The sequence below is a fragment of the Biomphalaria glabrata genome, chromosome 12 (assembly GCF_947242115.1).
Source record: "Biomphalaria glabrata chromosome 12, xgBioGlab47.1, whole genome shotgun sequence".
Classification (NCBI taxonomy): Eukaryota; Metazoa; Mollusca; class Gastropoda; family Planorbidae; genus Biomphalaria; species Biomphalaria glabrata.
The window spans coordinates 7,412,279-7,439,072 of NC_074722.1; positions in this window are offsets into that span (position 1 = coordinate 7,412,279).

Below are 26,794 nucleotides of genomic sequence, written 5' to 3' on the forward strand. Positions count from 1 at the left end.
TAGAACATGGCTAGAAGATGGCTAGAAGATGGCTAGAAGATGGCTAGAGGATGGCTAGAACATGGCTAGAAGATGGCTAGAGGATGGCTAGAACATGGCTAGAAGATGGCTAGAAGATGGCTAGAAGATGGCTAAAAGATGGCTAGAAGATGGCTAGAACATGGCTATAAGATGGCTAGAAGATGGCTAGAAGATGGCTAGAAGATCTCTAAAAGATGGCTAGAAGATGGCTAGAACATGGCTAGAAGATGGCTAGAAGATGGCTAGAAGATGGCTAGAACATGGCTAGAAGATGGCTAGAAGATGGCTAGAGGATGGCTAGAAGATGGCTAGAAGATGACTAGAAGATGGCTAGAAGATGACTAGAAGATGGCTAGAAGATGACTAGAGGATGGCTAGAAGATGGCTAGAAGATGGCTAGAAGATGACTAGAAGATGGCTAGAAGATGGCTAGAAGATGACTAGAAGATGGCTAGAAGATGGCTAGAAGATGGCTAGAAGATGGCTAGAAGATGACTAGAAGATGGCTAGAAGATGGCTAGAGGATGGCTAGAACATGGCTAGAAGATGGCTAGAAGATGGCTAGAAGATGGCTAAAAGATGGCTAGAAGATGGCTAGAACATGGCTATAAGATGGCTAGAAGATGGCTAGAAGATGGCTAGAAGATCTCTAAAAGATGGCTAGAAGATGGCTAGAACATGGCTAGAAGATGGCTAGAAGATGGCTAGAACATGGCTAGAAGATGGCTAGAAGATGGCTAGAGGATGGCTAGAAGATGGCTAGAAGATGACTAGAAGATGGCTAGAAGATGACTAGAAGATGGCTAGAAGATGACTAGAGGATGGCTAGAAGATGGCTAGAAGATGGCTAGAAGATGACTAGAAGATGGCTAGAAGATGGCTAGAAGATGACTAGAAGATGGCTAGAAGATGGCTAGAAGATGGCTAGAAGATGACTAGAAGATGGCTAGAAGATGGCTAGAAGATGGCTAGAAGATGGCTAGAAGATGGCTAGAGGATGGCTAGAAGATGGCTAGAAGATGGCTAGAAGATGGCTAGAAGATGACTAGAAGATGGCTAGAAGATGGCTAGAGGATGGCTAGAACATGGCTAGAAGATGGCTAGAAGATGGCTAGAAGATGGCTAAAAGATGGCTAGAAGATGGCTAGAAGATGGCTAGAACATGGCTAGAAGATGGCTAGAAGATGGCTAGAAGATGGCTAGAAGATGGCTAAAAGATGGCTAAAAGATGGCTAGAAGATGGCTAGAACATGGCTAGAAGATGGCTAGAAGATGGCTAGAAGATGGCTAGAACATGGCTAGAAGATGGCTAGAAGATGGCTAGAACATGGCTAGAAGATGACTAGAAGATTGCTAGAAGATGGCTAGAAGATGGCTAGAACATGGCTAGAAGATGGCTAGAAGATGGCTAGAACATGGCTAGAACATGGCTAAAGATGGCTAGAACATGGCTAGAAGATGGCTAGAAGATGGCTAGAAGATGGCTAGAAGATGAATGCGAAGAAGCTGAGGAATGTGTTCAATTCTAGATCTACACCCAAACTAAACATTTCCTATTGGAGGTAAAGTGATTCAAAAGATTAAGTTTTGGTACCTCAAGCATGCTATGCGCAGAAAGTAAAAGATGAATCTTAATCAATAAAGAGGCAGCAATATTCCACCTGGGCTGACAACGTACTCACGTGACCGAATCTCTAGTCTCGTGCTCTAAGGAAATGAGGTCATGACCTGATAGCTATTTTGAAGTACAGCGATTTCCCCCCCCCCAATTTTTTTTCTTTCTCTCTCTCCTTTCAGTTTTAAATCATTCTTCTCTCTTTCTCCCCCACGCTCCTGTCTGTGTGTGTTTGTGTGTGCATGCGTGTTTGTATGTGTGTATATCATTGAAAACCTACGCTCAGGGGTCCCCCAATCAATACTTTTGCACACCCTCGTTGCCATTGCTTTCCAAAATGTTCCCTAGGAAGTGAAGCTGCCGTTAGCACAAAACGGAAAAGAAATAGCGGAATGTAAACGAAATGGTGTGTTAAAAAATAGTTACAAATTAATACGATTTAGTCGTAAAACGGAAACTCACTAACAATCTAACTTTTTATTTTTATTTCAGTTTGTATCAATGCTTTAACTTATTTTCTATTTCGTTTTTATTTCAGTTTTTCTGATCTCGTCATGTGAACAATGAAAATATTTTCTAGTCAGTTTTCGACTTCTTTTCACTGATTCTCTTCCAATTGAAGTCAAGAACAACCGATAACATTGTTTGCTTTGACGTCTGCCACTAACCCCTTTGTCTTGCAGAAGTAGATATGCCTTGAAAACAAGCATTTTGAGCCAATATCGTTATTGATATCAATTCTCTTTTTAAGCTTTTATGTCCCTCCCCCCCCCAACAAATGCATCAATTCTCTGGCCAACAAATGACCCAACCAAGCATTCAACAAACACTGACATTTTATCCCTTTGTTTGATCTGCTTTTAAAGCTATCGTTTGTTTGTTGTTCACCCCCCCCCCCGCGTCTTTCTTTTAACTGGAATTTGGCCAGCTAATTGTAACATGATTATGTCATTTCTATTTGATTGAACTCTGTGCCAGGAAGGGTTATTGTGATCTTTAGGTTGAAAAGAATTTGGCTCAGATTTAAAATATTATCAGAAATTGCATTATTCCTGCCAGATACAATAGACATGTTGAATGTTCTATCGTCTCGGAGAAGGCATAAAAATATAAGATTAGATCTAGTGCAGTGTTTCCAAAACTTTTTTTCTTAGCAGAACATTTCGCTCATTCGGAGTATTTAGCGTAACACGTTGCTTTTTTTTTTGGTCTAGAGAATTATTCACGCGGTGCCTGGTGGACTACTAGTTAATTTTTCCAGTAATTCATGGAACTATTCAAGCCTCGCGGAACACTAGGAAACACAATTCTAGTGGGTGCAAACAACCGCTGACACCATTTTACATTTTGTAGAGGGAAAGAAAAAGCTTTATGACATGCTGTAAAAAAAAACATGTAAAAAAAAAACTTGTCTGCGAGTCTGAATATTGATGGACAGTGCAGTAGTTCATGTGGATATGCAGACCTAACTATGACTCGCCTCTAGCTCATAAGACATTGTCTATCGAAGGTGGTGGGGGGGGGGGGGGAGAGGGCGACCCGGGTATTTGGGGGGGGGGGGGCGATATTAAAGTTCATCGGTCGTTTTTACATAATTAAAAAAAAAAACAAGGCTGCAAAGACAATACAAACTCAAAATCGGCCCCCGATGTGGTCCACCCAGGCAGGTAAAAAGACAGGTTTCAATATTTTCTGAAAGAATATCAGAATAAAATTCTATCATAATTGATTTTAAAAAAAAATAGATTTTTCGCTTTCAGAAAAGAAAAAGTAGCCGTTGCATCAGAACATTGAATGGTCAAAAATATTATGATGTCGGATTTTCACTATCTTTTCTGGTTTACGAGATCTAAACGGGAAACCAAACCAAACAGACAAACCACACACATTAATAGCGTCTTTTCGGGGGGCGCTTAAAAACAATTGTAATTCAAATAAATCTGTAACGATCACTTGCGATCCTTATAATATAAGATGAATGACGGAGTATCTCTTTTTCAACATATGGTAATGTCCCCTGATTACTGTTTTCAATGTATATATTTAGGTTTCTATATCGCCTCCTTTTATTTGTATATCAGATAGTTTTATTTTCACTTATATTGTTATGGAGGAGCGGTGGCTGAGCGGTAAAGCGCTTAGCTTCCGAACCGGGGACCGGGGTTCGAATCCTGGAGAAGACTGGGATTTTTAATTTCGGGATCTTCGGGCGCCTCTGACTCCACCCAGCTCTAATGGGTACCTGACATAAGTGTGACAGGTGGGGAAATGTGACGTGTGTTTGGCGCGTTTAATGTCTAGGGGATGATTATTTTTAAAGCTATCACACACCAACCTATCAGCATATGAATCGGGAGCAGACACGCAACGAGACAAAGCAATGAAAGATAGATACAAAAATTAAAATAAAGAATATTTATTTACATAAATATACATATAAGAATAAAAAGGGGGAGGGTTTGCAATATATCTCTAAATAATATTGGATTTAATCATCGCTCTTGCACCTAATAAGAGTTATGTCACTTTGTCCTCTGACTTAGCTGGTTGTCCTGTTGATGTCGCAGCTGGCTGTGTCCTGGCTTGAGGTTCTGCAGCTGGAGGTGGCGCTCTAGCGGATAGAGGGACGCCGGTGATATAGTTCTTGTGGAGTCTCAATCCCCAAAATCTAATATCTGTAGTGGGCACAGTAGGGCGGGTGGCCGGCTACCGTGGGCACAAGGTTACTGCGGGCAGAGCTGATCTGCCGTGGGCAGCGTAGTTGACAGGATATGTCCAGTGAGTTGCAGAGGGTTTGCGTAGCTATGACGTCTCGCACAGACCTGAGTCCATAGGGACGTCGCACCTAATAAGATGACAGGTGGGCTGTCGAATAGGCGGGCAATGCCGATAGCGCCAAGTGGCAGAGTTGAGTAGATCTCAGTAGGCAAGTGCAGCGCTGAATAGCACTAAACACATAGGCAGTAGTTGAGTGGCGTCGAGTAGACACTGAACAGCAAATAGCAAATAAATAGGCAGACACCTGAGGGAGGCTGCGGATAAATAAAGACAAGTTAGGACATGTCTCTCATACATCTTATCGATGCCCTCGACTGAGGTGCATTCGTCAGATTGGTAAAATTGCTTTAGAGCACAAGGGGGAGGTGATGACAAATGGGATTTGGGAAATAGATGGATGATAGTAGCAATATCAAAATGTACATAAAAGGGGAAATAATAACATAAAATGTACATAGAAGGGGATATAATAATCTCAAATGAACAACACAGGTGGATAGAGAAAGAAAAGGGGGGGGGGGTTGAATGGGGCGGTGGTCAGCGACCCAGATGATTGTTTACATATGACCGTGGGTCGAGAACAATGGAGCGCGCTTGAATGGTGTGTCCGTTCAAGCGGCGCAACTCTCATTAGAGTAAAATGAGTAAAGGGGAGATAATTCAATACAGGGGAGATAACTCATATCTCCTTTCTAAGCGCAGTATTAGTGCGATAGTAAAATCATCAAGGCGATCAACCGAGATAAAGGAAATAAAATAAGGTGTACAAATATATACATGGTTGCATCAATGATCAATTGAGCAACGTAGCATTAATAGATTAATGCAATACTAAGATACATACATAGCACAGGTTTATGTTTTCTACTTACGCCAGTGAGAAATACACAATGCAATAATTAAATACAAATGAACTAAGCAAAATACACATGATGATATCCAATGGGAATAGCACAAAAGTAATTAAGATGGAACTTGTGATTAAGTTCGGCTTACCACCAGGAGGGAGAATAAATGATATAGTCCAGACTCGATCGACAGCGATAGAGGAGTGAAAGGGTCTGGCTTGATTTGAATCTACTTATATACCGGCCTGGAGAATGTCGGCGGACACAGGAAATGTCCTAGGCTAAGATTTATCTTACACGTGGGTGAAGTCCGACAAGCGCCGCACCTTGGTGTATCACGCGGTGTGTTGACCAGGGTAATCTCTTAGATCAAAGAGAGACGTGAGAGAAGGGGGGGGGGAGAAGGATTAGCTTGCATTCCAACCAAGGTGGTGTCAACCGCGACCTTCCTTCAGACATCCGGCGGGCAAGACAAAAGAGATTGTGTGTTTACCTTTCCCCGATCAAGGGCAGATAAATGAAAGGACGCGCTTTAGCTATCTCCAATGTGGTCAACTAAGTCTAGCCTGGAGCGGAAAAGGTGGTGCGGGTGGATAATTTAGGGGTAGGATGGGGAAATAATTAAAATAAAATAAATAAATAATGAGAAATAATAATTAATGCTGCGATAATTTTGAGTGACTCTGACAGCGAGTTTTTGACTTGTCACAATAAGTTAGGGAAACGTAAAGCAGTTGGTCGTTGTGCTGGCCGCATGACACCTTTGTTAACCGTAGGCCACAGAAACAGATGACCTTTAATATAATCTGCCCTATAGACCACAAGGTCTGAAAGGGGAATTTTACTTTTTTACTTTACATATTGTTATGCACACACATATTGAGTAGGTTACACTTTATTTTCTCTTCTGTAACACAAACTATATTTCGAAAGAAAATATTTATTTTTCAAAGATTCTATTAAAACTCTGTCAGTCTGGTAGAAAGTTTGTACTCGTTATTTCTCCCACACCCATTCTCGGATCAAGTTGAAACTTTGCACAATCGTTCATTGGTACAGAGAAGACATGAATTAAACAAAAAGATTTAACCAATTAGTCAATTAATTAAAGTTACCATTTCAGACTTTGCGATCTATAGGGCAGATGATGTAAAGGTCATCTGTTTCTGTAGCCCACGGTTAACGAGGCTGTCATGTGGCCAGCACAATGACCAACCGCCTTTACTTTCCCCAACTAATTTCAGGTACCCTTTAGAGCTGGGTGGACTCAAAGGTGCCCAAAGATCCCGAAATTCAAAATCTCAATCTTCACCAGGGTTCGAATCCGGGACCCCGGTTCGGAAGCAAAGCGCTTTACCTCTCAGCCACCGCGCATCCAGTCAATTAATTACGGGTTATTAATTAATTAATTAATTAGTCCCTTAGCATACCAAGGTTTGGTCCACAGATATTTGTACACGTTATTTCTCCAAAACCCATTCTCGGATCAAGTTGAAACTTTAAAAAAATTATTTGCTGTAGCTAGGAAAACACGAATAAAAAAGAATACTGCTAATTTTTATTTATATATTTAATAAGGGAAATAATTTCAGAATTATTGAGAGATATAGTTGTTAATGTGGCGTTCCCCTTACATACGTTTTTTTTAAAACGATTTTTTTTCATTTTTTACTTGTTTTTTTTTTTTTTTTCCGTAATGCTTAGATTAGGGATTACAAACATTTTCATAAAAAAAAAACAGTTAAAAAAAAACAAAACATTCAATCGATTCTTTCTTTATGAAGTTAATGGTGATCTATAAGTTTTCATTCTAGTTAGTTCTTGTATCACTTCACAGATGGACATGCTTCTCCCTTGAGCTAGAGCACTCAAGTTCTACTCTTACAGCCCTACTTCCTAACGCAGTAAGCACAACGTCCATAAACGGCTGTTTCATTAACTCCTTACTGAATACAAAGAAACATTTGAGTCGAGTGCGGGAATTCCCGCTGAAGCGTCATTAAAATAAAAAGATGTAGACCAAATTTAATTTTAATGTGATTATATTTTGAAAAATTATATAAAATTATAACGATCAAACCAGAGTTTTTACAGTGTGGTCAATTAGCTAGTTACTTTGTCTCAAAGACATACATAAACTTAGCCATTGTAGTAAGTTAGAGTTTCTATTTTGCGTTTTGTGGTCGGCATGGACGGTCTGGCAGGGAGAGGAAAAGCTAGCTGACTTGGGGATGCGCAAAGGCAAGACTTCTGCTGCATTTGATATGCAAATCAATGCCGAAAAATCACAAGTTATGACCAATAGTTCTCAAGTGTTAGAAGTTTTCAATACCTCGGAGTTATCGTCTCAGATGAAGAAAGTAAAACTGAACTACTGACTCATATTGCACAGTGCACAACAGCACTAGCAAAACTTAAAACAATATGGAAAGACAAAGGCATAGCCCTCGACAGTAAAATCAGACTGATGCGTTCCCTGGTCATGGCCACATTCTTATATGTTTGCAAATCTTGGACTTTGAATGCAGATCTAGAAAGGAGGATCCTAGTAATGGAATTGAGATACTACAGAATGATCCTAGGTATCACTTACAAAGACCGCAACACAAACGAAAGAACTAGAAACAGTATTAATACAGCAATCGGAACCCACGACAACCTGCTAAGTGCTAACCGCTGTCAAAGAACGCAATCTGAAACTTTATGACCATATCACAAGGTCCTCAGGGCTCACAAAGACTCTCATTCAGGGAACAGTACCTGGAAATAGAAGAAAAGACGGACCGAGAAAGCGATGGGAAGACAACATAAAAGAATGGACAGTCCTGTCATTGAAAGAAATTCTGTCTAAGGTACATAAAAAACAGAAAGATGGTCATCAGATCTTGTGTGGTACCCCAACGGTTTAGTAGACTATTGGATAGGTGAAGGTGTAGGTGGTGATATGTCAAATATATAACAACATCTTTAAAGCCATTTTTGACATTCGTGTTTATGCAGTACCCAGTATGAAGAGTCTGCAAGCTAATAATAGACATTGTGATACATACTTTGGTGTCATCATTTCCTTCAAAGCTTCAGATTGTCTGACTTGTGTCGAGACCAGTCTACATAGAAGGCCTGAACACTGACCCTGCAACCTGTGGGCAGTGGAGTCGAGGAGACCAATAGCTCGTTGCCAGGCAACAGGTCTGTATGACGTGGCAACGAGCCATCGTTCTCCACTGCCCACAGGTTGCGACGTCGCAGGTCAGTGTTGAGGCCTTCTGTAACGACTGGCCCTGCCTGTATGGAACATTCTCTTGCTGCGCATGTCTGTATTGTCAAGTAGGTAACAAGTGTAGGTCTGTCAATGACTGAGGAGGAACTGACACATTATTAACACATTACTAACAACATCTTAGGAGAGACTGACACATCCGAGTTTCTAACATACGGTACTCATGCGGTACGTACACATCAAGTAGCCTATCTCAAGTGTACTGACAAACATTTCTAAGACTGACTGACAAATCGAGAGTCCTACCTAAACTACTGACAAACATTTCAAACACTGACACATCAAGTGTCCAAAGTATTGACAAACATTTCTAAGACTGACACATCAAGTGTCCAAAGTATTGACAAACATTTCTAAGACTTGACTGACACACCAAGTGTCAATGACAGAGAGATCGTTAAAGTGCTGTGTATGTTCCTGGGCTTTCATCTGGAATCCACGTCAACACATTAACCCACTCACACGTGCATGCGAACACACACACGGTTTGAAACACACACACACACACGCGCACAGCATCCTCAATTCTCCAATGTCCCTGTCACTCCGCGCTTCCTTTCTGCACACCTTCTGTCACTCCAGTTCTCCTCACAGACACATGCACGAACAGATTCTCGCACTCACCCCACACACGAACGTAGCGTAGAAATATTGATTCCGGAACTCGTGACCTGGTTTCGTGGAACTAAAAAAAAAAAATTATCACGCTGCAAAGAGGAAACGGGGACATGAAGGTGGCGGTGGGGGTTGGGTGGAGTTGACCTAGTTCTCTGGAGCGTTGGTGTTGATGGAAACACTTTATAAGTTTCATATTTAAATATTATTTTTGTTTGGCCTATTTATGTTGAGATTAACCAGTTTTTTTTTTTCATTTAGGTAACACACACACAATGATGCTGGACAAATGACCTTCTGTGGAGATAGAGGGCGAGAATATTAACAAATAATTAGCAAGGCCTTGACCTCAAAATACAAGTTTACAAGATAGACATCTATTTATAGAGATTCCTGGATATCACTGTTATAAGACTTAAGGAAGATCCTTGTCTAGGAATTGAGATGCTGTATAGAAGGATCCTTGGTATCACTTACAAAGACCGCACCACAAATGAGTAAATTTGAAACAGGATCACAATGGCTATAAGCCCCCATTATGACCTGCTGACCACTGACAACAAAAGGGGAGCTTAAACTGTATGGCCATATCACGAGGTCCTCAGGGCTTGCAAAGACCTTCCTGCAGGGAACATCACCAGGGGATAAGAAAAAGAGTCAGAGAAAGTGATGGGTAGACACAATCAAAGAATGGACTGACCTGTAATCAAAAGAGTTTCTAGACAAGGCAAAAGACAGAAGAGAGGAATGGAGAAAGACGGTCAACAGGTCCTGTTTGTTACCCAGGCTAAAGGATATGTGAAGATAAGGGTATAGGCCTTGTGCGCTGGCTAAGTAGCTAATTTTTTTAAAACTAATAATAGCGAACTATAACTGATTTAAGTTATATCATTATAGTGAACATAATATGTTCTGAGCTCTCTAAGCCTATACATATTGAAGTGAATTATAGTAAAGTCTGGATATTATTACAGACAGACAGACAGACAGACAGACAGATAGATAGACAGATGGATAGATAGATAGATAGATAGATAGATAGATAGATAGATAGATAGATAGATAAAGAAGAGGAAGAGAACGCTTAGAAAAAGTTTACGGAATATTTGTGTACACACTAGATATTACGTTTATGTTCCAAAAAGCTTCTATCTTACATAAATACTTAATTTCACCATCACATCGATCTAAATCTAGTTCAATAATTATTTTCCATAACTAGACGTCTGATGCATTAGCCGTCAACAAACTGTTAGGCTCCTCCATCACTGCTTGTGAAGGAAAAAAAAATATCGTTACGTAATTAAATTGTTTGCTTCAAGATTTGATCTCAAACTGTCAAAGTTTGTCTGGTCAGGAGAGAAAGATTCTAAGGGGAAAAAAAAGTGTTCTAAACAAACGAAAATCTTCAGGGAGTCCCGAAATTAAAAAAAATAGAAGGTTGTACTCTTAGACGCCTTGATCGTCTGGTGAGTTTGTTGGTGTGATTGCCGTTGTGTTTGCATGGAGGGTATAGGCATAAGCACGCAAATCAGGGGAGATTAGACTGAAATGGAATTCTTTTAAGTGCGATTCGAAGACCTGGAGGTAGATTATGACAATAGAAGTCAGTGTCGTCTCGCATCTAGAGATAATATTGTAACATTGCCTCTCTTACATTTACGAAATTGTTTTAGAATTGGTGTATTTTTATAAAAAAAATCGCTTGCGTAATTACTTTTATAAATTAAACGGTTTGCTTTTAGAAAACAAAAAGTAGCCGTTGCACCTAAACTTTTCAAGCCGCATTTAATGATGAAATAATGTTTTTCATATCTCTTCTAGTTTTCGAGATCTGAGTGTGACAGACGGACATTTTGCACAAACCTAATAGCGGCTTTTTCCCCTTACGGGGGCCGCTAAAAATGAATACGGTCTAACTAGTCCTTCTGTTTCATTGGGAAAGTTATTAAAACAAACAGGCCTACTGTTGTTGGAAGTAGAATAGTGGACATTTTCATCTTAGGCTGATTACAAACAAATCGCTAGCTATTGGCTGTATACAGAGTACAAAGATGTGAAGTGTAAGTTAGAACTTAGATGGTATACGACACCCCTGTGCACTTTTTTAGCTCCGTGAAATCCAATTTCTAAACTCTTTTGCTTCTAGACGGATGTTGGTTTTAGGAGTTAGTTACGGAGATTGGGTCACAAACAAAGAAATCTTATGCCAAAAATGGGACTCAACTTAATAAGGTCGTGACCAGACGTCTCATTAGGTTTACGGGACATGTCCACCGATAGAAAGATTTACGTCAACCAAGAGTTGCAATGACCTGGGGGTCAATACGAGGATAGCGCAAACAGGGACGTCCTTGTATAACGTAGCGACAAACTTTCATAGAGCAGCGGACACAAGGTGGGTAGAAGCTTCAGGCGTTGCCATTGACAGATCTTTATGGAGACAGCTTATAGCAGCGGTGATTTTTTTTTATTACAGTGTCCTTGGTATTGCTTACAATTGAAAAGGTATCTTGAAAATCCCTAATTAAAATTAAAGCATTCATACTGTTTCTGAATGTTGTTTATTACAATAGAAATATGCCTTCTGTTTCTGGAATTAGATTATTATTATATTAAGCTTTCTAATCCAGATATAAAACGGAGGATATAAATTCTATAATACAATTGAAACTAAACAAAAAAATGTACGAGTTAGATGATTGCAATGGACGCTGCATCACTTCTGACACCAATAAATAATTAATAACATTCACTGAGGAACGGCCTTCAAAAGGTCATTACACTAGCATTAATAGCACATTCTTTTCATCTGGGAATCTCGAGAATAAAGTGCGTTCGACAGAAAACACATATAGCAACTGTTTTGTTTCCTTGGTTTTTTTTTTTTTTCTCACTCTTTCTGAGTTGTTTTGTAGAGAATACGAGAAAAACAAAGTTGTACACTTTTTCACCTCAACGCTCGGAAAAAAACTCAGCCACAAACCTCTGTCTGTCTATACCTGTTTGTGTGTCTTTCTGTCTGTCTCTCTGCTTGTCTGCATGTCTCTCTATTCGTATGTCTGTCTTCTTGTTTCTGTCTTTGTCACTCTATCTTGTCTATTTGTCTGTCTCTCTGTCCGTCCTTATATGTGTAAAGAATCTCATTCGGCTGATGTTTTATTGTGTATAAAGATTCTCAGTTGTTTGCTATGCATGGGGAATTCTCATAAATGGAGGTGAATCCTTAAATAGATAGCTTTTGGCGTATCCGTGCAGAACGCAAAATAGTTTATATGTCAAAAAGCAAGTAATATTTTCGTATTTCCAAGGTCTTATAAGTGTAGTCTATTCATTGTTGTGATGGGCACAGTTCAAACTTAGCCCATTTAAAAGTTAGCCTAATGTAAAGTTGTGTATATTTATGGTAATTACTATTTGCATATTCATTTTTTTTAAATTATATTGTTCGCTTTCATAAAATCCAAACTTTGCAAGATCTAAATTATCAAGATATCGGATTTTCGATATCTTGTATAGTTTTTGCGATCTAAGCGTGACGGACGGACGGAGGGACAAACTGACAACACACAAACCAATTAATAGAGGTTTTTCCCCTTTCGGTGGCCGCGAAAAGGTAAATTAGGTTGACTACGTTTTAAGAACACATTTTAAGAAAGTGTTACGTCACAATTTTAAAAGCTGAAGCCATTGGCTTAGGATGACGTCACAGATGTGTCTTCTGCCCTACATACCAAAGAGAGATAAACGTAACCGACAAATACTTCATGGGTACTCTCCCTTTCTGAACTATGTCTATTATTATTATATTTTATTATTTTTATTAAGACAAGAGATAAAGTTTCTGTAAGTACTAATCGCTCAACGGTTTCTACTCGTGAGCACGAGAAATTCAAAGATAAGTGGGACAGTAACTTCTTTCTGTTAACCGAGAATAAGTGCCGCTTGCCCAAACATGTTTTTATTCCTGGTAAACATGTAAATAGGATTTAAATATTTTATTTACAGTATCCGTAAAAAAATGGGAAGTAATCTACTATGAATTTAATTCCTTGTCGATAGAGTGCTTAATTATATATAGTACAATCAACACAGAGTTACATGTGGAACAACCGACATAATTTGAAATGTCCTTGACAATGAATCCTAAATATAAAAAAATAAGTAAAGTCCCCTTTCAGAGAATAAGAATAAAGAAAAGCACTCTTCCTTTGTCCATCAGCCTGTTCTGATGGCAGCTTTGTCACGGCTATTGTGGCGGTACATTGTAGAAACACAAGGGACTCCCTAGCGAGTTAGGCCTCCTGCCTCGCAAGGGGCGGAGGCTCAAGGATCATCAAGCTCTTGAACCGGAAGAGATTAACTGAACTTCTAGGAGATGTAGGATTTATCATTGCTGACCAATGGGAGGAAACCTTTCATTTGGTTACGTGCATTCTGTGCTGTACTCCTAATTAATAACACTTATATGAAATAATATCACAAACTGTTATATTTGATTACATACATTAAGTGCAGAAGGTGATAGTATGTCTGCAAGTGTTTCGTTATTAGCATAGCCTTTTACCTTATGCGGTAATAAATGGAATTATTGTTTTGTTGAATAGTTATAGTTTTGTCTCTCTTGAAAATATTAAACTTAGAAAAATATACTAAAATTCATTTCTTAACCTATTTGTACTTAGTTGGCTTCAGTTTTCCTAAAAAGCTTTTTTTTTAAAAAATAAATTCATATATCTAGAAAAAAAAAAGAAGAAAGATTTGGACGTTCTTGACGAGAGGAGATAATCCATAAAAATTCTTTCGAGAGTTGTCCTCCTTAGAACTCAGCAGACGATCAATCAAAGGATGAAGACGATTTGATGGCGGATAAATACAATTTGCCCGTGACAAGACTATCTATACACAGATTCCAGTTTGTCAGCCTGAGTTCAGTTTGGCCCTGGAGGTACTTGATAGACATGGTGAGGGCACCCATCAGAAATGACATATAAAGTGGACAGAACTTTAAATATAGACAAAAAACAACTTTATACACGAGTGAGTATGTTTGAGATTTTGAGATTTAGTTTAAGTATTTCAAAAGTGTATTGTACGATTGCAAATATCAAATATATAAACTAGAATGTAAGGAGTATGTATGTATGTATGCCCCGCATAGAAATCAAAACCGTTTGACCAATCTTGATAAAACTTGGCTTAAATGTTCCTTAGCTCATGGCGGAGACTGTAGTTATGTTTAATTTGTCCCTCCCACAACCGGAAGGCCCTAAAATAAAAAAAAATCTAATCTAACTCTATTAAACAACGAAACGTTTTAACAACTTGGGTAAATCCGTTTTCACGGTGTTTTATATTGGATATCAATATCTCGGCTAAACTGGTAAACCCGTTTACACACCCTACTATCATTTTCGTGGCGAAATAAAAAAAAAAAAGTTAATGAAACATCTCGCCATGTTTGACATAGAACTAAATCCAATCCACTAGATCAGTGATACCCAAACTAAGGCCCGCAGGCCGTGGGTTAAATCCGGCTAGTATATATATATATATATATATATATATTTTTTTTTTTTTTTTTTTCATTTAGACAAATAATTATTTTGAAAACCATTATTAAAAATATCTACAATAAACAGATGCTGAAAGATAAAAGGGCAAAAAGTAGGCCTACTCCCAACTTTGTTGAAAATAACACCTACAAGAATGCACGCGGATATCATTAACAGATAGTGAAGTAAAAAAACTTGGTTTAAAAAATTATAATTTAAAACAGATATACAGGGGGGGGGGGGAAATCACAAATAAGGATAAATTTACATCTTGTGTTGTAATCATTCTTCTAATCTAATCATCATCATCATCTGGTAGGCCTACAAACAGTTCATGCTGTTCTAGCCAGGCTGCAAATTTCACGACTTAACGTTGCTCCTCCAAGTTAAAATGGTGTTATAGTTAAAGGTACTTTGATAAGCCCAAACCGAGCCCAAACGCTCCGTCTTTCCTAGTGCTATTAGAGCATGGAATGGGTTGCCTGGGCTAAACAGGAAAACCATTGACTTGACTGAATTTAGGTCATTGGTTAATATGCATGACCAGATGCATGACGAGTAGGACGTAATCATCTTCTTTTTTGAAATAACGTCTGTATTTTATAAGATAAGATTAAATTGTAAAATGTTTGTTTGTAAAATGTTTTATATCTTTCGGATGTTCCTTCAGAGTTGAAGATAATTACTTCCTAGTCCAAACCTCCCGCAGGACGACTGGGGATGGGAGCGGGCAGGGTTTGAACCCTGGGCCATCGATAAATCCGAACGACAGTCCAGCGCGCAAACCGCACGACCAGGCACGACTTATGGAAGGAGTGCGCCACTTTGGTTCTTAACCATTATCCTTACAGGGCTCGTTACGTTATGCTGGCTAAATCTATTAGCATCGAATATTAATTTGAGAGCTTGACTAGCCAGCAATCGAGAATTAATCGTAGCCATTGTTTATTTCTGTGACTTCAGATTCGTCGATTTTTTCAGAAGGAATGCATTAAAAGCATTAATAACATTTAGGACGAAGAGAAGAGAGCCGGACTAACGAACCCTTCGCTTCGAGTAAAATTAATTCTATTTCTTTTCCTAGCATTTTCTCATCCCAGTTTTATGTTTCTAATTTTTTCATTTACTTCATGGCCCAGCAAATTTGTGTAGATCCTGGCACCCAGACGACAATCGGCGGCGTAATTTTTGCACCGCGCGCGCTGTTGGAGCCGATTTAAGACACGTATCGATTCTCGTGTCCCGTTTTGAGGGCGAGCCTCGTTTGGGTGACTGAGTGTGAAAGCAATAGCCGAATGATTGATGTGTACCATTACATAAGCCCCAATACTGCCATTACATGCTAGGTTCTTACAGAACACTCCAAGAAGCGAGACAAAAATAAAAGTTTATTCCGCTGGTTCTAAATCTATTTGTGAGCTGTCCTTAAGGATAATTAAATATATAAAAATAGATACAGAAAGTTCATTGAAAAAAAAAAAGCAAAGTATAAAAAATCATCTTAAAAACAGCAACAAAGGTTATCTAAAGGGGAAGAACTCCACCCTTTTAAACTATATCTACCAATAATGTACAAGCTGTTTACCTTATTTGATATCAAACACAATAATTAATTAATTAATTGACTAATTGAGTATTTTTGTTTATTGATTCATGTTCTGTTAGCTACAATAAATATTTTTTTAAAGTTTCAACTTGATCGGAGAATGCAAGAGGGAGAAACAGCGCTAACAATTATTTAAGGGGACTACAACCAACAAATTTAGCCATATCTGTGAATACTGAAGTATTAGTTTCCCTTTTCGCTATTAAACAAAGTTATGAATTACCAGTAATTAATCGTTTAATTGGTTAGTTTTTTAAATTGCTTCATGTCTTGTTTATGTCAATGATTAATTGTGCGAAGTTTCAGCTTGATCCGAGAATAGGTGTGGGAGAAATAACGTGTATAAACTTTTTACAAGACAAACTGACAGACAGAGTGAGTTGATATAAGCTTTGTCATAAAAAAAAAAAACTTGTTACTTGGAAAGTTTACATTGAGACAATCGAAAGGATCAGAAATCAGAAGCGATGCCTTCCTCGTCGAAGTGTCCCAAAATGTTTCGAGATAAAGCCTTTTCTTATGAAATTTTGAGCCGGGAAAAGATTTTATTCCGTGTTGGGAAGGCCCCCAACAACAAGGAAATCATTTATTCACGCCAGTCTTTCGCGAGACAAGAGTTCTTGAGCCCACCTACTAGATTCCTCTTTCTATGCTGGATGCTGAAGCTCAAAATCCGTCTTTTGTAGGGATTTGAACCCGAAACCTCGTGGTTGGGAAGCCAAGCATTTTACAGCTCGGCCACCACGTCCGTATTGATTATTTAGTTTATTTTTACAATACCTCTATTCAATTCACTCTTTCTTCGAGGGTGGGCTCTTTTTCCTCTCTAGTATACGTATGTGTGTACTCCAATGCTGATTACTAAATGTACCCAAGTCCTGGGCGATACCGTAACGACACATATAACGACAGAATAAAGATTCAGAATGCCAAATCACTGACATATAACATTTTTATTACATACGTTGGCATATAATACAGGCTCAGTTCTGACAATTGAAATATCCAGTACCAATTAAAATATAACAGCTTAATATCCCATAGACTGAATAATGACTACACAGAAAATAATTAGAGTCTAGACTTCAACTCTATCTATATCCAAAAGTCCAACTGTCCTGGACTTAGAACAAAACCACACTCGGAGATATGCAGCGTTTACTTCAGGTTACAGTACCGTCATGCAATTTCACTGGAGATGGATACATCCATCACATGTAGTTGTTTTGGACGAGCCCCCAAAATGTCAAAAAGCAAACCGTTGGCGTACCATGACAACGCGTATGGTCCCCGCCTGGGGGAACGGTGAAACGGATGGGCGTCACCTCGTGCATTAAGCTCGTTAGAGCCTCCTTGTGGTAGACCACTGGAGTCAGGGTTTGTTCTCGTTCTTAGTCTATCCTTCTCACCCCCGGGCGGACGTTTCCACGGGGGCGCCACGCTGATGCGAGACGGGAGCTTTTTTTTCCGCGCCGTTTGTCAGATCGACCTACAAATGAAGTAAAGCGTACTGAGATGGTCAGGTGTGAAGGAGATCTTCCGAACCATGGTTGTCTGGTTGGGTGCTATGCTCTTCACCAGGGTCACGAGTCAGAACGAGCGCAGTCGTTAGAGCAGGCCTGACCACTGACATGTGACGTCGGGCTGTATAATTGTGTAACGTTTCAACTTGATGCGAGAAGGCGAGTGGGAGCAGTAACGTGCACGAAACTTGTACCAGAGTGAGCTCATGTAAGCTTTGTAAAAACATACTTGTATTGAGTTTCAAGATGCACAATTTTAAACATTATTTTAACCTTTGAAGACATCAATACTCGTGAGGCATATAGGTCGTTGAGACCTAGTCAGGGTGGGGGGGAGCTATAAATAGTTCAGCCTTGCCCTTGCTTTCCGCCTTGAGACGTACCAGTCATTGGAGTTTAAATATGTACGTCTAAAGAGGGAACGCGCCGAGCTCAGTTCTCACTTTAAAAAAACTTCAAACAGAATTTCACGAACGTTAAGTCGTCACTAAAACTCAGTTACTAATTTATTTATGAGACCGCCATTTACTAGACGCATTCCTGAAACATGCACCCCCACACCCCCTTTTCGCTTTGAAAGTAGATTTTAGTGAGTCAATCACGGGGAGTCTGTATTTAGACTTTCCATGGCTTGATGGCTCTTTTTGAAGCCTTAACTCTTTCTCTCCTAACTGACATTGATTCCACCAGAATGTGGTAAATAATTACGGAGAGAAAGAGTTAAAGGCTATTTCTTTTTTTCTGAGGCTTTGAAATCAACTTGACATAAATGATAGGCTGGAGCTATAAAGTTTCAAGGGACTGTATCAATAGTATTGAGTTTAAAGCTGGCTCCTAGGCTAGTTTTAATATGAATAAACTTCCAATTTCTTGCTTTAAAAAAATAGGCGTTCATTTAACTGCGAGTTAGATACTGGGCCGGTCTTAGACCACTGCAACCTATGCGGCTGCAGTGGGCCCCGCACGTTCATGGGGTTGCGCTAATTCTAGGTGTAAATTATTGTATTAAATAATTATAAATTATAACGGGGTTCTCGTGGCTTCCTAATTTTCCAGGAGCTCCTGGAAATCTCTTGAAATCTCATGAAACTATTAAAATCTCCTGGAAACTCTTAAATGGAGTTCGGGGTCCGCAGACAGATGTAGGCCTAATTTGCATGGAAATTACAATAACTTTTCGCTAAAAGCTAGTTTCTCCATCGGATAATTTAAATAATAAGCAACTCGCCCATCGGTACCGTTTAATTTGTCTATTACATACTTTCTGACAGTCAATGCGACGACCTTTCTGTAAACATTTGTAACTACACACAATGTATTTATTTTTTTTTATTTTTCGTCGAGGAGTCCGTGGGAAAGGTTTGACTATATAAAAGGGTCCCCGGGCCAGTAATGTTTGAGAACCACTGAGCTAATACAGCCACAACTAATGCTTATAAATGTGTCAGGCACACTGTATAAATGCTTAAGCAAATCATTCATTTTGATTTAATAGTGCTACTTATATAGATACTCAGTTCCAGTAATTAACCCTTTAGGTGTGCGTCCAAAAGTGGGCGCGGTGGCTTAGTGGTTAAGCGCTCGGCTTCCGAACCTGGGGTCCTGGGTTCGAATCTCGGCGGTTGGTCGTTGTGCTGGCCACATGACACCCTCCTCTTTCACTGTTGGCCACAGAAAGAGATGACCTTAACATTATCTGCCCAATAGATTGCAAGGTCTGAAAGGGGGCAAACTTGGGCGTCCAAAAAGCCCACATACTGAGCCTTAGAATGATATGTGTTAAAACTGATGTTATAGTTCAGTGATGCCCAAAATACGGCCCGCGAAGCTGTTCTATCCGGCCCGGATAAGTAATGTTCAGGAAAATTTAGCGCATTGTCGTCTAAGTCTAGATCTAATAGCTTATCATTGGAACATTAAAAGGTGTACTAGAGCTACGCATTCTGCTTAACAGGATTCTTTCTCGGGGATAGAAGATATGGTGGATATATAAATAAAATTGTCTTTAAATCTAACATTCATTATTTTTTAAGAGAAAAACAAGTGCTCAATAAGTTGCATACAAGATGTATTGTCTTTAAAAAAAATTTTTTTTCTTGTTTTCAAAATCTTTCGCAACGCCCCACTCCTCCAATCGCATTGATGAATTGTATGCAAAAAGAAAGTTATTTACTTAATTAATAGAACAGTTTCCGTTTAACTGCAATGAATTAATAGAACAATTTTCGTTTAACTGCAATGAATTAATAGAACAATTTCCGTTTAACTGCAATGAATTAATAGAACAATTTTCGTTTAACTGCAATGAATTAATAGAACAATTTTCGTTTAACTGCAATGAATGGACACTTCCAGAGCAAAAATAAAAGAACAATGTAAACAAGGACAACTTTAAAATAATTTTGTGACTTTGTTAGGTTTCCAAAATAAAACGTTATCAAATTTACAAGTCTATCCCTTTTATGTAATATTCATGTGTCTAAGTCCTTGAGGAGTCAGTATATATATCAAACGAAACAGACTTTTTTTTGTATTTGTCACATGACCTCGGGCACGTATGCCCGAGTTCACCCATTCATCATGGCCAGAAGAAGTTTCAATTATCGACACGAAGCGCTGTGATACTCGAACGGAAATTTCTCCAACCGATGTCCAAACACGTGACTTTGTTTTGTGTTATTGTTTGTTTGTGTGCTGGTTGATAGAACGATGAGCACTGCATCTACTTCATGGCAACGTGATGGTGGCAGCAGTGGGTCTCAAGATAAGATCTATTCTCAACAACGTAATATAATACAAACACACACATCGAAAAAGCGGTCATAAAACGTATAGAACCTTCAAATTAAATACCAATACGGTTTTATTATGTAATTTGGGCGTAAGTTTCGTAATGTCGGATTGCACAGCATCACGGGTCGAATCTGGCCCGCGGGTCGAAGTTTGGGTATCACTGGTCTAGAGGAAATGGAAAAAAAAATTAATCCGTTTGATAATGTGGGAATTGAGTTGTTGTTTTTTTTTTAATTACATCTACTCTTATGAAACAAATGTGAAGTATGATAATAGCTTCTGTGTCCATTGTGACTTAAGACTTTAATGTACACACCAAACAAAGAGAAGTTACAGATGAAGACTTTAGTACAGAGACCAAACAAAGAGAAGTTACAAATGAAGGCTTTAGTACAGAGACCAAACAAAGAGAAGTTACAAATGAAGACTTTAGTACACACACCAAACAAAGAGAAGTTACAAATGAATACTTTAGTACAGAGACCAAATAAAGAGAAGTTACAAATGAATACTTTAGAACACACACCAAAGAAAGAGAAGTTACAGACTTTGGTAGAGACATCAAACAAAGAGACAAGATACATTACTTTAGTACAGACGCCAAACAAAGAGAAGTTACTGACTTTAGTACAGACGCCAAACAAAGAGAAGTTACAAATGAAGACTTTAGTAGAGACACCAAACAAAGAGAAAAGTTACAATGATCCAATTACATGGCATCTTAATAGAGTAGACTGAGACCTGTGTCGTGTCTAATGGACATCATAGGGAGACCTGTCCATGGCCGAGTGGTCGATGATACATCATTGGATAATCACTTTCCGCCAAGCATGTTGGACACGTGCAGCCTAACTGGCCCCTCTCCACGCAGCAAATATCCATGTCGTCATTTCTCTAAACAACAGCCTGATAATATTATAGAACAGCCTGCACATTTTTTTTAGAGGCTCCTTTTAATGTAGTGTGTGTTCAATGGTTGGAAAGAGTAAAAGTGCTATTAAAAGTCTAGGTTTATCATCGCCTGAAGAGCGCTCTTTCTTCATATTTGACATCAGATCACTGACCTACACCAAATTCCATCATACTCTCAGATCACTGACCTACACCAAACTCTATCATACTCTCAGATCACTGACCTACACCAAACTTTGTCATACTTTATGATCACTGACTTACACCAAAATCTGTCATACTTTATGATCACTGACCTACACCAAACTCTACTATACTCTCAGATCACTGACCTACACAAAATTCTCTCATGCTCCCCACGACTGTCCGCATTTCTTCAAAGACATAAAATAATATTTCGCAAACTGGGTATTTCGGCCAGTGTAAATTAGAAACTCTGTGAATAGAACACTTGTAAGGGCGCATATAATTGTGACCTAAACGAATATAAACATGAGTGTCCAGTCTTTATTTTCTCCCTCTTTAGATATAGTTATTCTCACAAGCAGTAGAACGCATTTCTTTACACACATACAGATAACTGAGGTTACAAGGGAGGGGGGGTGGAAAGAGGAAGACTAAAGCGTATGGCACTTACATCAGTGAGAGAGGGGGGCAGGTGAGATAGGGAGGGAGAGATAACTTCTGGTCCGAGATAATCATAAACTTGTTTATTGCTGTTTAATTAGACGAGTTTCAGTGTTTATGTGATGTAAGGTTTCGCCGTGAAGGGTCTTCCATCTTGTTTGTATGACTGTAGTTCCACTTTAATTGAACGACATTTTGTTTTTACTGGCTGCTAAATAAGAAAGTTGATCACCTAATTAAAGCGAGTCTCTTGTAATATTTACTCAAAGTCTTTGTTACACAATATTTACTGGACCTCTTGGTGATTGGCTCTATTTTGTAATATTGACTGCACCATTGTGTAATATTTCGTGTATTTTTAGTAATATCTACTGCATTTTGTATATTTATTGCATTTTGTTGATAATATTAACGATATCTTTTTCTGATAGTGTAGTTTAAACAATTTCTTTTGCATTTCTCGATGAGATTTCTCTGTAGTATTTATTTATTTGTATTTTATTTTACTGAATTTTTGGAGTAATATTTATTACACTATTTGTGATATCCATGCACCTAGCAAGTGAAAGTTAATGTATTTTTTATGCAATATTTAATTCATTTGTTGTGCGATATTCATGAATCTATTGTGTGATATTTTACCGCATTTTATGTGTGATATTATACCGCATAATATATGTAATATTTACTGCACACCGCACATGATATTTACAGTACTGCACATTTTTGTCCATATTATTGCACGAGTTTTTATTGGATGTCTCAATATTTCTTTCTGTAGTAGTAGTAGTTAAGAATTTTTTTTTTTACAATGTACATGGAAGCCTAATTCATAAAGCGCTGGTTGTGTGTGTTTGTGTGGGAGTATTGTACATATATGAATGTTGTTACATGTTTGCTTCTATGTTGTTATTGTTATAGTAGTCATGCTGATGGGAACAGTTATGCTATCTTACATGTACTCTCTGTTGTATGACCATCATATCATCATTCCATTGTAATTATTTATCCTCATCCGTACTGACTCTCGTTGAGCTGGTGGTAGGTGTTAAAGAGTCTATGACAGTGAAATATCAGGAAGACCTTGGACATATGTTTTGTAAACAAAGGCGCCGAGCAACAGAAACAAAAACTCCAATTAAGTTCGAAGGAAGGGTCAAAAAAAAAAAATGATCTTCATTTTTAAATGTAATTTCACATCCACATCCTTATTGCCTCCCTTTCCGGAGAGTTCTTTGTTTTCATTTACAACAATAGTTTATCATAGCTCATACAAATATAAAGATTGTAAAGCTGTTAGGCCTATTTATAGGTACTGTTTTTTCAATTTAATAAAAGTCGTTATATATGCTCATGGGAATCGTACAGTGTTTTGTAGATTTAAAAAATGAAAACAAGTTTTATTTTGTGTAAGGAGAAAATATTCACAGAATCCTTAGACCTTTTGTTTATTTACTGCCGATATAAATAATATATAGAAGTTGTTATGTCATTCTGTTTATCTATTTATGTCTACGACAAAAAAATCAAACCTCCATATCTCATAAAATATTCAAGCATCAATTAATACACCACTTATAGATGTAGTGTCACTCGGTGCAGCTGAAGTTTACGAATTTAAAAAATCCTTTTTCATTTTTGGTTTGTAAATATTTTGTTTTATTACAAAGCTTACATCAAGTCACTCTGTCTGTCTGTCTGTCTGGTAAAAGTTTGTACACGTTTTTTCTCCCACTCCCATTTTCGGATCAAGCTGAAACTTGGCACAATTATTTATAAGCAGGGACAAGATAAAAATAATAAACTAATTGAACCAACTAGTCAATTATTGGCTTTATTAGTTCATTCTTTTCATACCAACAAGCTAAAGTAATCCTTCAGTATTCACAGATAAGGCTAAATGTGTAAGGTTTCGTCCCCTTAGATAACTGAACTTTTGACCAGCTAGACTGATAGACAGACAGACAAACAGAGAGATAGACATAGTGAGTTGATATACGATTATGAATAAAATGCTTTACCATTTTTGTTAAACTATTAAAATAAGTGGAATGTGAACAGGACCGAAAAGTGTGTAAGAGTGTACACTATTTCATGCGCCATCAAAGACCCTTCTATGACCTTTGTAATTTACATCCATTATGAAAGCGATTTTTTAAACAAAAATACAAAAATATATGCACAATAAAGAGAATTTCTTTAAAAAAAAATTTAAATCCTGATATTTAAGAAAAAAAAATAATTTTAACTTTTTTTCTTTCCCATCAATATACAGTGTACTTTTACGCTGCAAGAATCAATCTCTAATTTTTGTTTGTTTAGAGTTGTTTTCGACTGTATCAGTTCAACTGATAACTGATGGATGCAATCTAAAACACTAACGATAAGGGATTACAATACACTTCTGTGTCCCCCAATTAGACTGGGTATGTCGCACTGTTTTCATCTATATATGTGTGCTTTGTAGGTCCACTGGACAAGTACATTCTATTTCACCACAAGGACTCACGTACGCTCTCGGTCAAACTGTTACAACTGTGGAATGGTCAGAATCTGTTTTATGTTCTCTTTCGCGTTAAATCAATGTCACTTAAGCAGACAATTATTAACTCTTTCTCTCCGTAATTATCGTCAGTTAGGAGAGAAAGAGTTAATTAAAAAAGACTACATTAATCCCTACTTTAAGTGCCTAATTTGGCATCAAGACAAGGCTGAGGAGATGAAATCTGACCAGGTTTTCGAGCACTGACTTAATGTCGAATTATCTGAAAGCAGAAATGGTAGCTAGAAAATAACGACTTTTCAAGAGCATGCATCACCAAAGTCTATCTGCTTGTTACATTCTTAATCTATTCAAACATTTTGTGAACAGTGAACAGAATATAGCCATATTGATCATTTATTTATTTTTAACAAAGTAAACAATAATTACTTTAAATAATGTAAACTGGATTTTTAAAAAAAATCTAAATCTAAACAAGAAGATTACTATATTTCAAATTTATTGTTTAAAATTCACAGTTAAGATTTCTAATTGAAACCAGTATCCGCTATATTGACAAAAGTAACACCAAAGTGACATATTAAACAACAAGATAGCATTTAACACATTATATTTTTAGCCACAAAATTCGCATCTCTATTTTTATCATCAAAGTCTCAAATATTCTAAAACACATTCTTTGTCTGCGAAAAATAAACATGCTGCCTGTATAATGAACAACATTATATTTTTATATCAATGTTACAATAACACAATATACAAATAAAAGGTCATGTATTGCTTTGTAGTTTCGGACAAGCTTTACTATACACAAGAGATTTGGTTTCTGGTTACGGTTGAAATTTATGCTTTCAACGGTTCCCACGAAAGGGGAAACACAGCTATTAGTCCGTCATGTTTTTAAAGGCCTCAGAAGCGGCACATCGTGTCTTGGGTGTGAAAGATCTCTAGCAAACTTGTTTTAAATAAATATTTTTTAAGAAGAGAAGTTAGAGTCTGATTGTTTATAGTATGTTGTGCTTTGATTCAGATATTCGTCCTTAAAAAATATATATATTAAAAAAACGCTTTTTTGTATCTGCATTTCATAGCATTTCATGGGTTGTCCATCGGGGACGTCCTCTGAGTTTGCATAAAATCTCTTTGTACTTTTGTTTATGATTTAAACTTTTTAGAGAAGGTTTCGATATTGTTTGTGCTTTTATTTTTCATAACAGAAGGCCGAAAGGCCGAGTTGATGAGCATCATTAAAGATTGTCAATAATTTTAAACCAAGATCTAAAGTATCAGTTACAGAACAGCGCGATGTTTAGAGACTTAAAATACTGTCAAAATACTATCCATGTGTACCTGATACAACTAAGGATACATTGTTTATTCACACTTGAATATAAACGGTTTACAATGTGTCAATAACTTATCAAGTGCTATGCGTACGGCAGCGTACGTCTGTACTAATAGTTTTGATAAGTGGAATCTGTTGGTTGGCTCTTTGAAGTTTTTGTTGATAGAAATAATATCGTTGGATTACTATGGATATCAGATTTTGCTTTAAATATCTCTAAACCAGTCTGTATGTTACTGTGAGTGCGTGTTCAATTTCACAATGTGAATGCATAAACACAATTATCGTTGGTGTTGTTTCTAGGATATAGATCTAGTTTTTTTGTTTTTAAATCAACTAGAGATGAGAGTTTTGTTTTGGTTGTTAGATATTATCAAGTATTTTGAACTAGATTGATAGGACTATTGATGTTTCTTTTTTTTTTCTTCATGTTCGGTATATCTCTTTCCTCTCATGTTCTCTCTCTCTTTCTCTCTCCCTGAGTCTCTCTCTCTCTCTATTTCTCTCTCCCTGAGTCTCTCTCTCTCTTTCTTTCTCCCTGAGTCTCTCTCTTTCTCTTTCTCTCTCCCTGAGTCTCTCTCTCTCTCTTTCTCTCTCTCCGAGTCTCTTTCTTTCTCTTTCTCTCTCCCTGCGTCTCTCTCTTTCTTTCTCTCTCCCTGAGTCTTTCTCTTTCTCTATCCCTGAGTCTCTCTCTCTCTCTTTCTCTCTCCCTTACTATTAGTGCTATACTATTTATTACAGTACTTTCATATTTCTATGTCTGTCACTTCTTT